At 44.4% G+C, this 13,911-nt stretch overlaps 1 long non-coding RNA gene across 1 annotated transcript in view; it reads left to right on the forward strand.

Annotated features, from left to right (window-relative positions):
• The window catches only part of LOC135423824 (uncharacterized), a 276,468-nt gene that overhangs the window by 168,247 nt on the left and 94,310 nt on the right, over positions 1-13,911 (forward strand). The window contains exon 3 of the long non-coding RNA XR_010434971.1: positions 1,844-1,965. This is a non-coding gene — a long non-coding RNA (uncharacterized LOC135423824). The remainder of the gene's footprint in view (positions 1-1,843; positions 1,966-13,911) is intronic.

The raw sequence follows: 13,911 nt of genomic DNA on the forward strand, positions 1-13,911 counted from the left end.
ATTGAATGGGCAGGGGGAAACTGGTTCATTGAATGGTTAGTTTGCATCTTGTGTGGAAAATATTGTGAGATGGTTTACTGTTGTGTCTTTTATAGAAGTATAGAAATCCAAAAGATTCCAGGATGAAAAAAACATTTCTGGAAGCAGAGAAACAGGCACCTCCCCTGAACATTTCCAAGCATGTGGCAAAGGAATACAGTGCAAAGATCACTCAGTTTGAATTAATTCTGTAACACTGAAAGTCTTGTATAAAATCAATAAACATTGTGATAGTGGGACTTCTTTTGCCACTTAAAAGAAAATTTAGACACCTTCATGTTAATAAGAGAAGCAATAATTTCTTAATAAGAGGATTTTAAACCCTAAAAGATTACAAATCTTAAACAACAACTGAATCCTTGAAAAGGTGTTTAAATTGCCTCTCTGTTCAGAGTCTGTGCTTGAACAATGATAAATCCTTACACCCTCTGTGGCGCTGGTACAGGTCCCAGTCCCTCCCTGCAGCTGGTCCTTCCCTGAGGGGCACAGTGCCCGGTGATGGGCTGTGGTGGCACTGCCTGGGTGACAGTGAGTGCCCTGAGGGAGCTGTGCAGCCCCGTGTGCTGCCATGGGCTGCTGGCAGTGCCAGGAGCAGCCTCCAGTGCCCAGTTCCTGCTCTCGCTGCAGACAGCCCTGCTCTGCCTGCAAACATTCCTTTGGCCTTTGGGTTTTTTATTCCTGCATTATCACCTTTTACAGTGACGTACCAAACGTTATTCATTTCACTGTCTGATGAGAAACACTTTTCACAGCTCTGCTTGGTATCAGAATTAGATGTCTGCTCCTTCCAGCCATGCATGTAGTGATTAGGGACATGGGTTTTGGTTGCTGCAGCCCAGTGTCTCTGAGCACCCTGGATCCATTGCAGGGCAGTTCCCTGCTGTTCCCCAGAGGAGACTTTGGGCCACCCTGCCCTCTGGTACCCTGTGTTTCATTGTGCTTGTTCTGTGCTTTGAGGTGACTGGAACTTTTGCGTTTCTCCATTCTCCCTTTTTCCTCTCTGCTCCCAAACAACTGAAGAACTTTGCAGGTGATGTGTTCTGGCTGTTGATTTCTTTTTCTTGTTTTCCTTGGTACTGGTAATGGGAAGAAGTGCCTCTGAAAAAAACAGTAGGATGAAACACAAATGACTTTCTTTAATTTGCTTATTTATATTGAAAAGAAATTCAGTAGCTGTCTGAATTTTTTGGTTTTCTCAAACAGTTCTTTCTTGGGGGCATATTCTTGTGGGAAGAAGACTATTGTCAGAAGGAGAGCAAAACATCTACTGTGATTTTATTTTATTTTGCTTGCCACTCTCCTGCTACACTGTTCCACAGAGGAGCATAAGGCTGTTAGATCCTTGCTGATAATGTAGTTCCAGTGACTGTGCAAAGAAATGTCAAAATGTTAACACAGTCATCAAGAGCTCCCATGTTGCCTCAGCTATTTGAATTGATTTCAGAGAGTTCTGATCAGAGGAGCTGTTCCTTGCTTGCAGTTTAAATGTGCTTTATTTTCCGTGAAGGCATTTTGGAGCCTGTACCTTCCTTCCTGAAGTCAGAGTTGGGAGAACATTTGCCAAGCTAAACAAGCCCCGTTTTCCCTCCTCGCCCACTCACCTGCTCTTTGCTTCTCTCTGCTCCATCCTTGTCCTTGTGCCATTGCAGTTGGTGCTCATTGTCCCAAGGGAACTGGGTCCATAAAGCTGAGGTGATTTAAGACAAATAGAAGACAGACAATTGTCATTGCCTGAGTTTTCATTTTGGCCAATGAGGGTGTGCTAGTACACAGGGATTAAAAGAAAAGCTTTCACACATTTCAGGATGAAGAATGGCCAGTGCCTGGATTTGAAAATGATGTGAGGAGCAGGAGCTCTGAACAGCCTGATGCCACCTCCTCCTGCCACGCTGGGAAGCTCAGTAGGTCCCACTCCAGAGATTTGTTGTGAGTAACCATCACCACCTCCTGGGTGGGAAATTTTGTCCTATTTACTTTGTCCTGATTTTATTATCTAATGTAATTTCAAGTTCTCTCAATAAGTTCATTAAAATATATGTGGTTTTCTATAATACAAGCAAGAATATGTATCATCTTAGCTATGGAGAAATGTTGGTTATTTCCTACATCTAATTGTATTTTGACTGGAGATGAGAATGGACAGGCTGCCCAGAAGAAAGCTTGACCCTGCACAAGACTATATGGGAGGCAATTTAGGGATTATAGTTTGTGCTTTCTGAAATAATTGCCTGTTGTGTGGAAAATTCAGTTGGCAGAAAGTCCAGAAAATTGGCCAGAGAGAGAGAGAGATTCCATTACTTTCAATCATCAAACAGTTGGTTTAGATGAAAGGCCTTGTTGTTTTTGTCTTACAGTTTCTGTGTCAACCTTACTACTTGTGAGCCATGTAGTTACAGTCTGTAGATCTGAAAACAGCACCAAAGCTGTGGCAAATAATTTTCAAAGCTTTGGCAAATTATTTTATTTGGTGTTTCTGGTGTGGTGTATTTGATGTGTTGGAAAACTGCTTTTAGAGCTTACCTGTTCCAAAGACAGACATCTTAGAGAGTGGTGTGAGGAAGCTGAGGGAAAGGAAAACCAGCAAAAGCTGCTGCTGCTGTGTCCAGTTTTCCAGTGCATCCTTTTCAGGGGGTCGCTGGAACACACCTTGAGTTCTGGTCCTCTCTGGAGTTCCCTTGTGGTTTCTTTTTGTCTGTTCCTCTCAGGACCCTTTTGACCATCTGTGGCTTGTGGAGAATATGAAAGCTCCTTCCTGTGTCCAAGATCAATAGCTTTAAAAACAGAGCACAAGAAACCACTAATCATCTTTTCCACCGGGCGTGATTAATTTCTGAAGTGCTTCTGCTCCTTTCCTTTGAAGTTCCCTTTCTATTTCTTTTTTATTTTATATTTTTTTTCAACAAGTGTCCAAAACTCAGAGGCCCACACCCACATGTGTCCTGCAAGAGGCTGGGGCTGGCAAGGACTCCTCCAGAGCCTCTGCTGTTTGGATGTGGGTGGGCCAGAGCACTTTTTGGAAAGCGCTCCCAGATCCTGGAAATATGATTTCCAAAGCCAGTTGAGATGTTTCTCAAAGCACCCTGGCTTCAGTGGAAAGCAGTGCTGCTTTCCTGTTTGAATCTTGGATTGAGAAGAGAAGGAAAAAGGAGGGGGAGGAGAAAACACCCCAAACAGCCACACTACAAGTTTTAATTGACTGTGGTTCAGTTCCTCAGCCAGGCCAACGGAGTAAGGAAGTGACTGAGAGAAGCTCCGTCCCCACAGCCCCCTCCTCTCTGTGTGAGTAAATAAGACATTCCAGCACTGCTGAGGCTGGGCCAGGGAAAAGATTTTTTAATTATTATTATATTTTTTTAAATGTTATTTTTAAAGTTAAGTCATCTACAAATCCACCTGGTCCCTCTTCCCGCCTGTTCTGCACTCCCAGGCAGCACCGAGTGCTGCTGTTACTGCAGCTGTTACTGCTCCTTGCAGAAGGACAATTGCATGTGACATGTGTGAACAGGGCTCCTGGAATCCTGACACTGCACAGATTCAACACTGTCATCTTTGCAAGTACCAAAAACCTGGTTGTGCTGTAAATGGGTGAGGTGGTGTTGGCTCAGTCAGAAAGGAACGTGCCAACATGTCAGGGAGGGGATGTGCAAGAGCCTCAGCGTTGCTTCCAGTTGTACTTGGCTGGAATTTCCTGAGGCATTGTTGGCACTCCAAGAGGTGTCCTCGTGCACAAGCCATCGAGGGCTGACTTGGAACTGATTGTTGCCCAGTTTGCAGGTACAGAGAACTGTATGCACAGATTTCCTTCTCTGCTCAGACATTCTTAATGATCATATTGCATGTGTATGTTAAATTACATGCTGCTCTTGTAAGACTCAATGCTAGGTAGGGAAGGCATCCATAATCTGTTGCCAGGATAGTCTGTTTGAAAACAGGACTTGGCTCCTATTTATTTTGAATGTAGTGGATTTGTTTATTTTTTGTTCATGCACATCTCAGTCATAACCACTTCTGGCTGCCACAGGAGCTGTGAGGCTCTGGGAAGAGCTCTGTTCATTTTTGCAGCACTAGGTAGGGGTGGAGCTGAACCGTGGTGAGGAGGCTGTGCTGGCAAGGTTTGTACCCAAATGTACCAGCCTGTGCATCTCTGGGCAGCTGTGCCCAATGGGAAGCACCTGCTCAGTAAGGTGTGTTCTGTACAGACTGGATGGTGGCCCAGTTGGAAAGGAAGGATTCCCACACTTCAGAAGAAATACCTGTTGAAGGCCCAGCAGTGAGCAAAGCTCGTGGCTCTGCACCACTGGGACACCAGGGCTGGGCAGGAAGCCCCTAGAGCAGGAAAGGAGAATGTGCACAGAAAATGAAAATGTTCTGTAGTGATTGCAGTAAACTGCTAATGTGCAAACAGAGGCAAGGGGTTCCCTCTGGGGCTCTGTCAGTGGGAAATGTGTTTCTGCTCTCTCCTGAGAGTGACCCACTTATAAAGCAGTTGAATGATGACAGTAGACAACAGTAAGGCTAAACCAAATAGATACAGCTGTAGACATTGTCATAAAGGAGACTATCCCAGGAAGTAAATCTGTTAGGGAATCTAGGCCTTGGTTTTAGTAAATACTGGATGCAGTTTCTCCTGATCTTACAGGAGATGTGTGTTTTTCAAACTGAGTATAAACATAATGCCCCATTTAATACATTTTCCCTTGTTTCTCTCTCATCCATCCTGTTTCTGCTGTGTCTTCTAAGATGCTTTCCATCTCCCAGAATGGGATGAGATCTCTTGTCTCTGGGCACTTGTTGCAGGGTTTCATGGCTAATGCTTGTGCCTCTCCCTCCTCGTGGATGTGTGTTATGAGGGAATCCTGACCAGGGTGACTTGGACTGTACACATAAACTGTGGCTTTCATGACCTTGTAAGAATCAGGTATCAATCATCCTTCATTGAATTATGTCATAATAATATATAAGTATTTATGTATTTTTTCCCATTAGAAAAGGGGAAAAAAGTATTAGTCCTTATATTGAATTTTCATGTGCCCAGTGTGAAACAGTTCCCTGCATGATGGTCCCCAATCTGTGTTCAGAATCTGATATGATATTAATTTGGCTTATATATAGATAAGGACTTAAAGTGAAATTCTGTCCCCAAGAAGGAAAATGGCAGCACTGCCAACTCAAGGCTTGGATTATTCCTGAGCCCGTCTATGGGTTTATTGCACAGGAGAGCATGTGATTCACAGACTGGCTGTTACTGCACAGACCATCTGAAACCATCAACTCCAGTTGCTTTGAACTGTCCTAATTTCAGAACAGGCATGTGATCTGTACTAAGTCCAAAGTGAAGAAAATATTTGCTTCTGTGGCTCTAAACTTGCATTAAGTACCAAATGTACTTCTAATTCACATACTTGGGAGTGAGTTATGACCCCCTAAGGCTCACCAAGACCCCCTTGGAAAGGATGGGGCCATTCAGTTAGAGAAGAGGGATGATAGTCTTTAGGAAAAGGCTGCCAATCCATCAATTCCCCTCTTTCTCCTTGTGTCCCATAGTGCTATTCCTTAAGGAGTCTCTTGCACAATAGGTTTTATCCTTAACTGTTCATTTACTGCCAAGGCACCCTTGCCCTGCTGCAGCAGCTCTGGGCAAGGGCTGTGGGTACCAGGGCATGTGTGGAAGGGGCAGGGTATTTTATGGGCTTGTTCTTTGCCCAGGGATGCTCCATCACTGTATAGTTATTTTCTTGTTTTCCTCCCAGCCTGTGTCCCTGCACTCAGCCCACAGACTGCAGGTCAGTTTGGCTCAGGACTGAGGACCTGATCCACAGCTAAAGCCTCTTTTCTGGCTTCTTTCCATTGCTTTTGCCCCTTGTGCCAGAGCTTGGGCACGGTGTGGAACTGGGGTTCAGCCTCAGCAGGGGCAGCGTTTGCCCAGCCTGGAAAGCAATGAAGGGTTAAGGTGGCAGAATATGAGATCTAACAGTGACTGTTTGGGTGATATTTGTTTAATATAATGAATAATACTGAGCTGGGGTTTTTTCCCCTTCCTTCCCCCCCCTCCCCAGTCTGCTTTCCTCATCCATTGCATGTTTTCCTTCCCTGGTTTTGGAGGGGTGGAAGGATGAAGCTGTAGTCTCACTGAAGTTACTCAGAGTAGAGTTTCATCACACCCACACAAATGATGGTTAGAGGTGCACTGTTTCTGTACAAACATTTCACTGAATCTGTAGCCACTGTATTAAGCTACATTTTCTCCCTGAATCATTTTTAAATGATTGGCAAGAGAGGATTTGAGGCCCTTCAAATCTCACCCCAACCCCCAGTAAAATTAATGTTGCTACTGAACATTTTGGGTGGAAAAATAATGCTAAAAAATTTCCTTCAAAAACTCATGAATATAAAAATATAAAAGGTTTTCCCTATGGCTTTTTAGTGTCTTTATCTTCTGCCTGGGAATGCTGTTTTCGATCCCTGTGTGAAACGGTGGGGGCTCTTCCTTCCCTTTTAAACAATTTATTTCCTTCTTGTGGAGGAATAAGCTTTGCAAAAAGAAGTGAGATAAAGAGAGATAAAGAGACTGTAAAGGATAGAGGGTGGAGTGCTGATATTGGCACACGTACAGGTCTGGTTTTGTGCCTCACTGAAGCGTGTTGTGCCTCTGTAATGCAGTGTCTGCCTTGGCACAAGAGCTCCCTAATATTCATGGAAGTTATAAAGCACATGAAAATATATTTCTTCCTCTTTCCTGCCTTTTCCCCTTCTTTTGAAACCTGGAGGTGTTGACTGGTGGCTCACTGTAGCACTCAGTTTGTTACCACCCATTCACACCTCTGGTGTCTGCTGTCCCCACCTCCTCTCACACTTCCCTGCTCTAACGAGGTGTCGCAGAAATAAATTGTGTTGCACAATGAGTGCGGAGAAAGAACAAGAGGGTATTTAAAAGCTGAGAAATCAGAGAGCTGGTGTGGAAAGAGAGATGGAAGTGCTTTTGGCACACTGGGCTGGTGGTGTTATAATTCAAGTTGATGTCACTGTGCTGCAGTGATTATAACACTCATTTGAATGCTGGGAGTTGAGTTTAACAGAAAAGGATTGGGAAGCCCAGGGCTTGGGGTGCTGTTTGGGAGCTTGGGAGATCATAGTGTGGCTTTTCTGCTTTCCTTTAGTGTCCATATGAAAGGAAGAATTTGAATTTTTTGTTGTTGTTGTTGGGTTTTGTTTTCATTTTGGTTTTTGGGGGGGGGTTGTGGCTTGTGTTTTTTCCTCCCACTCAGGTCTGTAACTAATGAAGGTCTTGGAAAGATACTGTTCAGTCATGGATCCTAAAAAATCCCACTCAGCACCTTGGTGATTTTCCTTGGTGTGAAAAGAGAGAGAGAGAGAGAAATGAGCTGAAATAAACCTTTAGTGTTTCAACCACACAATTGTAACACTTCCCTTTAGTTGCACATCTCTTTGGGAAGATTGTGCACCTTGCTCACACTCTGAGTGAGCCAAGGCTGTGCTTTGCATTCCCAGCACAAGCAGACACCAGGCACCTTTACATTCCATGTGCAAACCTCCTTTGCTCGCTCCTTGGAAGCTGGTGGGGAAGGAGATGGCACAAAACTTCATTATTTTCTTTCCAATTTCGTTAAATTTCAGTGAGCTCCCAATCAGAAATGATGGCTTGCCCTTAAAGAGCTGCTGGTACTTGACAAGTGTGTGGCAGTACTTCATTAATTACCAGCAGCCCTTCCCAGCACAACCTCAGTTAGGTGGAATATTTGTTCAGCGCACACAATTATCTCTCTGTCGTTCTTTCTCTCGTATCGATTCATGTGGAAAATATGATTAAAACATGAACATCTACAAATGATTCAGAATAACAAGAGAGGAAAGGCCATTGTTTTTTCGCACTGACTATACTAGATTACTATAATTACAGCTGAATGGTTATACATTTCCCCGTGTCCCCCACAAGACCGTGCTCATTCACAGCCTCGAGGTACCGCTTAAAAGTAGAAATGTTTAGAAGAAATATCCTCTTAAGGATGTTTCTTTGACCCGTTAAGGGCCTTTACCTTGGCACTTGTACATGTAATCTCTGGCATAGGGTCATGCAAAGCGGGAGTAGGGCTTGGGAAAGAAACACCAACCCTTCAGACATCTGTTGTGGTGCCGGGGCCAAGAGCGAGGGGAGGCAGTGCCAGCTGGGCAGCCGCTCCCGCAGATTGCAGTCGGGCTGCTGTCGGTGCCAGCGTTAATAATGTGGGCTCCCCGCTGCTGGGTGGCACTGCCAGATTCCTAATTAGAATCCACTGCAAGCAGCACAAGGTGAAGTGGTCATTTCTCTCCACCCCCCACGTCTCCATCTCCTCTCCCAATGGAATTGTTCCGCCTCGGTTTTGTTGGGGCCGCTGAGCCCATGGAGGGCAGTGGGGCAGGGCCCTGTGTGCTCCTGCCTTGGTCTCAGACTGAACAACTGGAGATTTCGATCTGCTGAACCCCTCAGGAGGGCCTGATTCACTGTGGTGTGTGTGGAGATGACAGAACTAATTTCACACTTCATCCATTGTGCACAGTGGGTTCACTGCTGTTTGCTCTTGCAGCTGGTGCAGACTCCTGGGACAGGGCATCGTTATCCTGCTCTGCTGGGAGATGGGCTGCCTTGGGAGAGCCCAGTTCAGAGGGCAAGAGCATGTCATGTGTATCCCATTGGCAGCTCTTGCTTTCTCTTAAGAGGCTGTAAATACTATTCCAGAGGTCTTGTTTGCTCCTGGATAGCTTCAGGCTGCTTTTTCATAGAATCATAAGAATGGCTCAGGTTGGAAGGGACCTTAAAGATCATCTTGATTCAACCACCCTGCCATGGGCAGGGTCACCTTCCTCTAGATCAGGTTGCTCAAAGCCCCATCCAATCTGGCCTTGAAAACTTCCAGGGATGGAGAAGCTGCAGCTTTTCTTTTTGGTTGGTTCTGGATCAATCAGCCAATTTGGAAATCCTTGAAAAGGTTCTGGCAACTCAGGCTGAGAAATAATTGAATTGCAGGATTGTTGACTCGAAATGTTGCTGGTGTGGGTAGATGTGCTTGTCTGGGAGAACAAGCTTGGAAGCAGGCAGGACATGGAGGCACAGCTTGGAAAAACTAGCCCAGCCCAGCCCAAACCAGCCTGAGTGCCCCTGCAGCCACCCCCTCCCACGGGATGGTGGCACAGCCTGGGGGCTCTGCTGTGAAGGAAAGGATGGGAATTTTCTGGAAGATGGAATAACAGTTTGAATAACAGGATGAGGTTTTTGGGTTCTTGGCTGCTCCTCTACCCCTTCAGTTTTCTTAAGAAGGGGCCTTGTAGAAGTTTATTATAGATCTGTTTCTCTCTGGTTATTTAATGAAGGAATGGGATTAGCTGGACCAAAAAACAGGCAAAATGCAACCTGCAAAACTGCAGAGCTTGGCCTGAGATTACCATCACTGGTCCCCTCATAAGGAATGTACTGTGCTTTTTTCTTGACATGAAACAAGGCATTCAGTTTTTGCTTGTAAGGTTTGAGTTGGAAACCTGGAACTCAGGCTGCATAGAGTTGCCTATGAATCAAAAGGAGTCCCGTGAACTCTTGCCAGCTGAAGTTTCTGACTTTTCCTTGGCTTTACCTTTAATTTGCTGTTAGAAAACCTGTGATCAAGTTTTAGCCTGTGAGCCAGAAGTAGCCAGCTACTCAGCAGCCTTTCTCATCACCTGATTAAATGAAATCTTTCATACTGTCCTGCCTTTTGATCAGTAATTCAGTGTGATGCATATTCCAGTAATTGTGAATGCAGAACAATGAGTTTTCTGCCAGAAGTATTTTAACACAACTGCACTGCCCTCTGCAAATAGCACTTGACTATCTGACTTCAGGATGGAAGGGAAATTCCCCTTCTTGGTGTCCACGAAATACTTACCATTGACCACTAAATACCTTCTAGTCAGCACGTTATTTCAATTCCTTTCTATTTGTGTCCTATAAAATAGAACAATGCCAACTCTCTCTTTTGGCTATCTACTAACCAAGGCATAATATTTGTAATAAATATTTCGGAAAATTCCTATAACATATGTATGGATATAAATGAGAAAGAGCTGAAAAGATGAAAATATTTCAGGTTTCTGACAGGGTGAGAGAGGAAGGGGGTAAAACAAAGATTTTCTGAGAGACAGCAAACGTGTATCTTTTGTTTGGTAATATGGTATCCATGTAATGTCTCTGAAATGGCCACAGTTAAAGTTCATGCTACATTAGGAAAGCAAAGTGGTTTACATTGAAACTTAATAGAAGTCAATTGTGTTTGAAACATCTGATGCAGAAATAAAACACCTTATGTTTGATGGGAGTGAGGAGCTGCGTGTCTGGCACTCGTTCTTCTTTCTGAACACGTGTGCTCTCCCTGTCAGAGTGAGAGAATCCAGGGCTGGCTCCTGCCCAGCCACTCCTCCCACCCAGAGTCACAGCCACCTCAGCTCTCTGCACACACACTCATCCTCCCTCTTGGGCCACTTTTACCTGGAGTGAGAAGTGGTTGTCACCTACAAATCTTCCATGTCCCAGGAGAACATTATTAACAACAGGAGAACATTATTAACAATGGATTTCTTGTTCTTTCATTGATCAGTTCTTTTCTTTGTTTGGGAAGAGCTTGGGTGTTTCCCCTCATATTTTTTTCTGTTACTCAATGGTTACTCCATGCAAACATCAAACTCCTGAAGTTCATGTTGGAGCACAATCTCTAGGACTGCTGCTGTTTGACCCACTTCCCTAAACAACCAGAAAATGTAGTTTCAGTGACAAAGCCTCTCTGTTTTATAAGTGGAAATGGCCATGAACTGATCCCCCAACTGAACCAAGGTTTCCTGTGGACACCTTCCAACTTCTGTTGCCTTCCAGTCCATTACATGCTTATTTTCCTAATCCTCTGTTTGACAGGCACAGATTTGTACACTTGTGCTTTGCTGCACTGATGTGTGCAGGGGTTCCCACCTCCGGAGTGTGGGGGATCGAAACACAGGGAGTCGGGCCCTGAGAACACGATCTGGAATTTGCAAACATTAATGCATTTCTGCACCCTCTTCTTTCTGAGGGCCTGAAAGTCCATTTAATTAGCTATTGAAGTGTTCTATTTGGTAGATTAGTTAGGATTTGGATTTTAAGACAGGATTAATGTTTTGTTCCTACAAGGTTATATGACAAGTCTAGAGGAGAAGGGAAAATAATAACCAGGCCTCCAAATCATTTCAGTGCTGTCACTATTGCTTCAGTTCTCCTGCCTTTAAATGTCACCGTGCCTTCACTGGGACCAAGCTGCAAACATTATCCAATTGCTTATGTATATGAAGTCCAAACTAGGTTACCCAATAACTTTAGGTAAATGACACATTTGTTTAGGTAAGTTAATGTGTCAAAATTTATCTGATACTCTCTGATAAAATAATAAAAAAAAACCCCAAGGAAATATGTGCTGGTCAGCCACAGTTAAGATTATGTGCATTCAGCCTAATTGTTCACAATAATGCTTTTAGTTTTCCACATGAATCTTTTGATGGAAAATTAATCTGAAGTGTTTTGTTTAAAAGTCTGTATAAGTTTTTTACAGCTAGCAGTGGTTAGGCCTAGGAACATTTCCTATGCTTTTGGTGTATTTTAATGAGATGTTAAGGACAGAATAAGAAGAGGCCCTTTTTTCAGTTAATGTAAACCAAGATTTGTCAAAAGTCTTGATCTGTGCAAGAAATGGAGATCAGGTTGATATATTTGATATACCAGTATATTAAAACATGTTCTCCTAACAACTATTTCTGTTAAATTGAAATTGGTTATTCTTGTACCTGTTTCAAAAATAGGAAAACAATATGTTTTGTGAAACTATCCGAAGAGTGGAAAACCTCATCCTGAACGGGAGTGTGATAAGCAGTGAACTTTTTCTGTCAAATTTTTGAACTCTGCTCTAGCACTACCCTTCCTAGGGGATTAATTTCCACAGCACTGAGCTGTGAGCCACCTTCTGTCACCAGGCTTTGTTTTTGTTGGCTCTCTCTGAGGTTTTCCTTTTTTCCTTTACAAAACTCTGGTGAGTGTGTGCAGACGTTCTGGTGAGCTGAGCATGACAGTGTGAGGGAGGTGACTCTGCCTGTGAAGAGCAATGGGTGTTGTTCTGCAGGCTCCAGGAGGACTCTGCAGAGTGAGAGATCTGTCAGGAGTGAGGAGACAGGCTCTGCTCCAGAAAGAATTAAGTGTTTAAGTGTGGAGCTGTGGAGAACATGGAGCTGTGTTTTGAAGTCCAGTACTCTCTGAATCTCATGGTATCATGGAATGCTTTAGGCTGGAAGGAAGCTTAAAGATCAACTTATTCCCTCCCCCTGCCATGGGCAGGGACACCTCCCACTAGCCCAGGTTGCTCCAAGCCCCGTCCAACCTGGCCTTGGACACTCCCAGGGATGGGGCAGCCACAGCTTCTCTTGACAGCCTCTGAGTCAAGAATTTTCTCCCAACACCTCATCTAAACTTCCCCTCTTTTAGTTTGAAATCATTCCCCCTTCTCCTGTCACTATGTCTTCGATATGGTTTGAAGGTTCAAAAGTCTACAATACGAGATTTCTTCCTGGTTTTAGCTCTGGCTGCTTAAGGCTTTGAGCAGTTGTGGGGCTGTTTGTTGTGGCTTCTCTTTGTTTGTTTGGTCATTGGTTTTGGGGAGTGGTTTTGGTTTGTTTGTTTTTTGAGTTTTGGGGGTTTTTTATAACACAAGGATGATTCATTTTGAGACTTTCAGTGTTTCCATTTCTATCCTTATTTGTCCATCTCCTTTCTTTTTAGAAGCAAATTCTAATATAAGCAAGACAATGAAATAAGAATACCCCCTCCCATGTTAGTGGAAATTTAAAACCATTTGAATACACAGCATAAGGCAAGAATCACAAGTTTTCTTACATTGACATTAATATTGTCATAAAAAACAAACAGTGGCGTGGCTAAATGTCAGTCCTACTTGGATTTTCTCAGTATTTTTCCTAAAGCCACAGTTCTAGGCATTCAAGAACTAGGTGAATATCAGATCCTCATCCCAGGTGGAAGAGAAAATTTTGGACCTAGAGCAAAACTAGGAATTTAAAACTTGAAAAGATGTGACTATTGGTTAAAAAGGGTTGGGGTTTTGTTTTTTCATGTTTTCATTTATTTATTTATTTATTTTTAGAATAGCTTTGTGACCTTAAGTCCTGACTCCTCACTTTTGAATGCCCAGTTTGACACTGGAGTAATCTGAAGTGGAAAGCCATTCCTGGTAGGGAAGGCTGACCCAACCCCCCCAGTTCTGCCCTGGGATGGGCTCTGTAGGTAGGTCCAGTGTAAAAGGGAACCTCAATATTGCCAAAAGCCAGAGGAAAAAAGCAATTCCCTGGCCAGACTGGGCCCACACTGCAGTCCCCAGGACAGGAGTCCTTCCTCCCCCTGCACTCCTTGGACATCTGGTGAGCTCCTGTGCCAGCCCAGCCCGGGGCTGAGGAGCACTGGCCCCACAGCTGCTGCCATCCCTGCCATCCTGCTGCTGTCAGCAGGAACCCCAGCCTGGAGCACACTCTGCTCCTGGGAGGGGACAAGCCAAGTCCCAGTGGGCTTCCCTGGCCCAATCCCTTGAAGACTGTGAGTGTCCCTGAGCAAGAGCTTTTGTCTTTGCTCCCCCTGATCACGGTGACACCGCTGGTTATTGCCAACACATCTCCCAAGTGACACCCGTGGGGGTCGTGCAGCAGGGCAGAGCTCAGTGCTCCCTGGGACTTTAAGCCCTCAGTGTTGGCTTTGCATCCCTCTAGGACAGTCTGTCTCTCTCTCCCTCCTCACTGCAGTTGCAGTACGGCAGGAAATCTTTTGGG

Source organism: Pseudopipra pipra, chromosome 17, assembly GCF_036250125.1.
Source record: "Pseudopipra pipra isolate bDixPip1 chromosome 17, bDixPip1.hap1, whole genome shotgun sequence".
Classification (NCBI taxonomy): domain Eukaryota; kingdom Metazoa; phylum Chordata; class Aves; order Passeriformes; family Pipridae; genus Pseudopipra; species Pseudopipra pipra.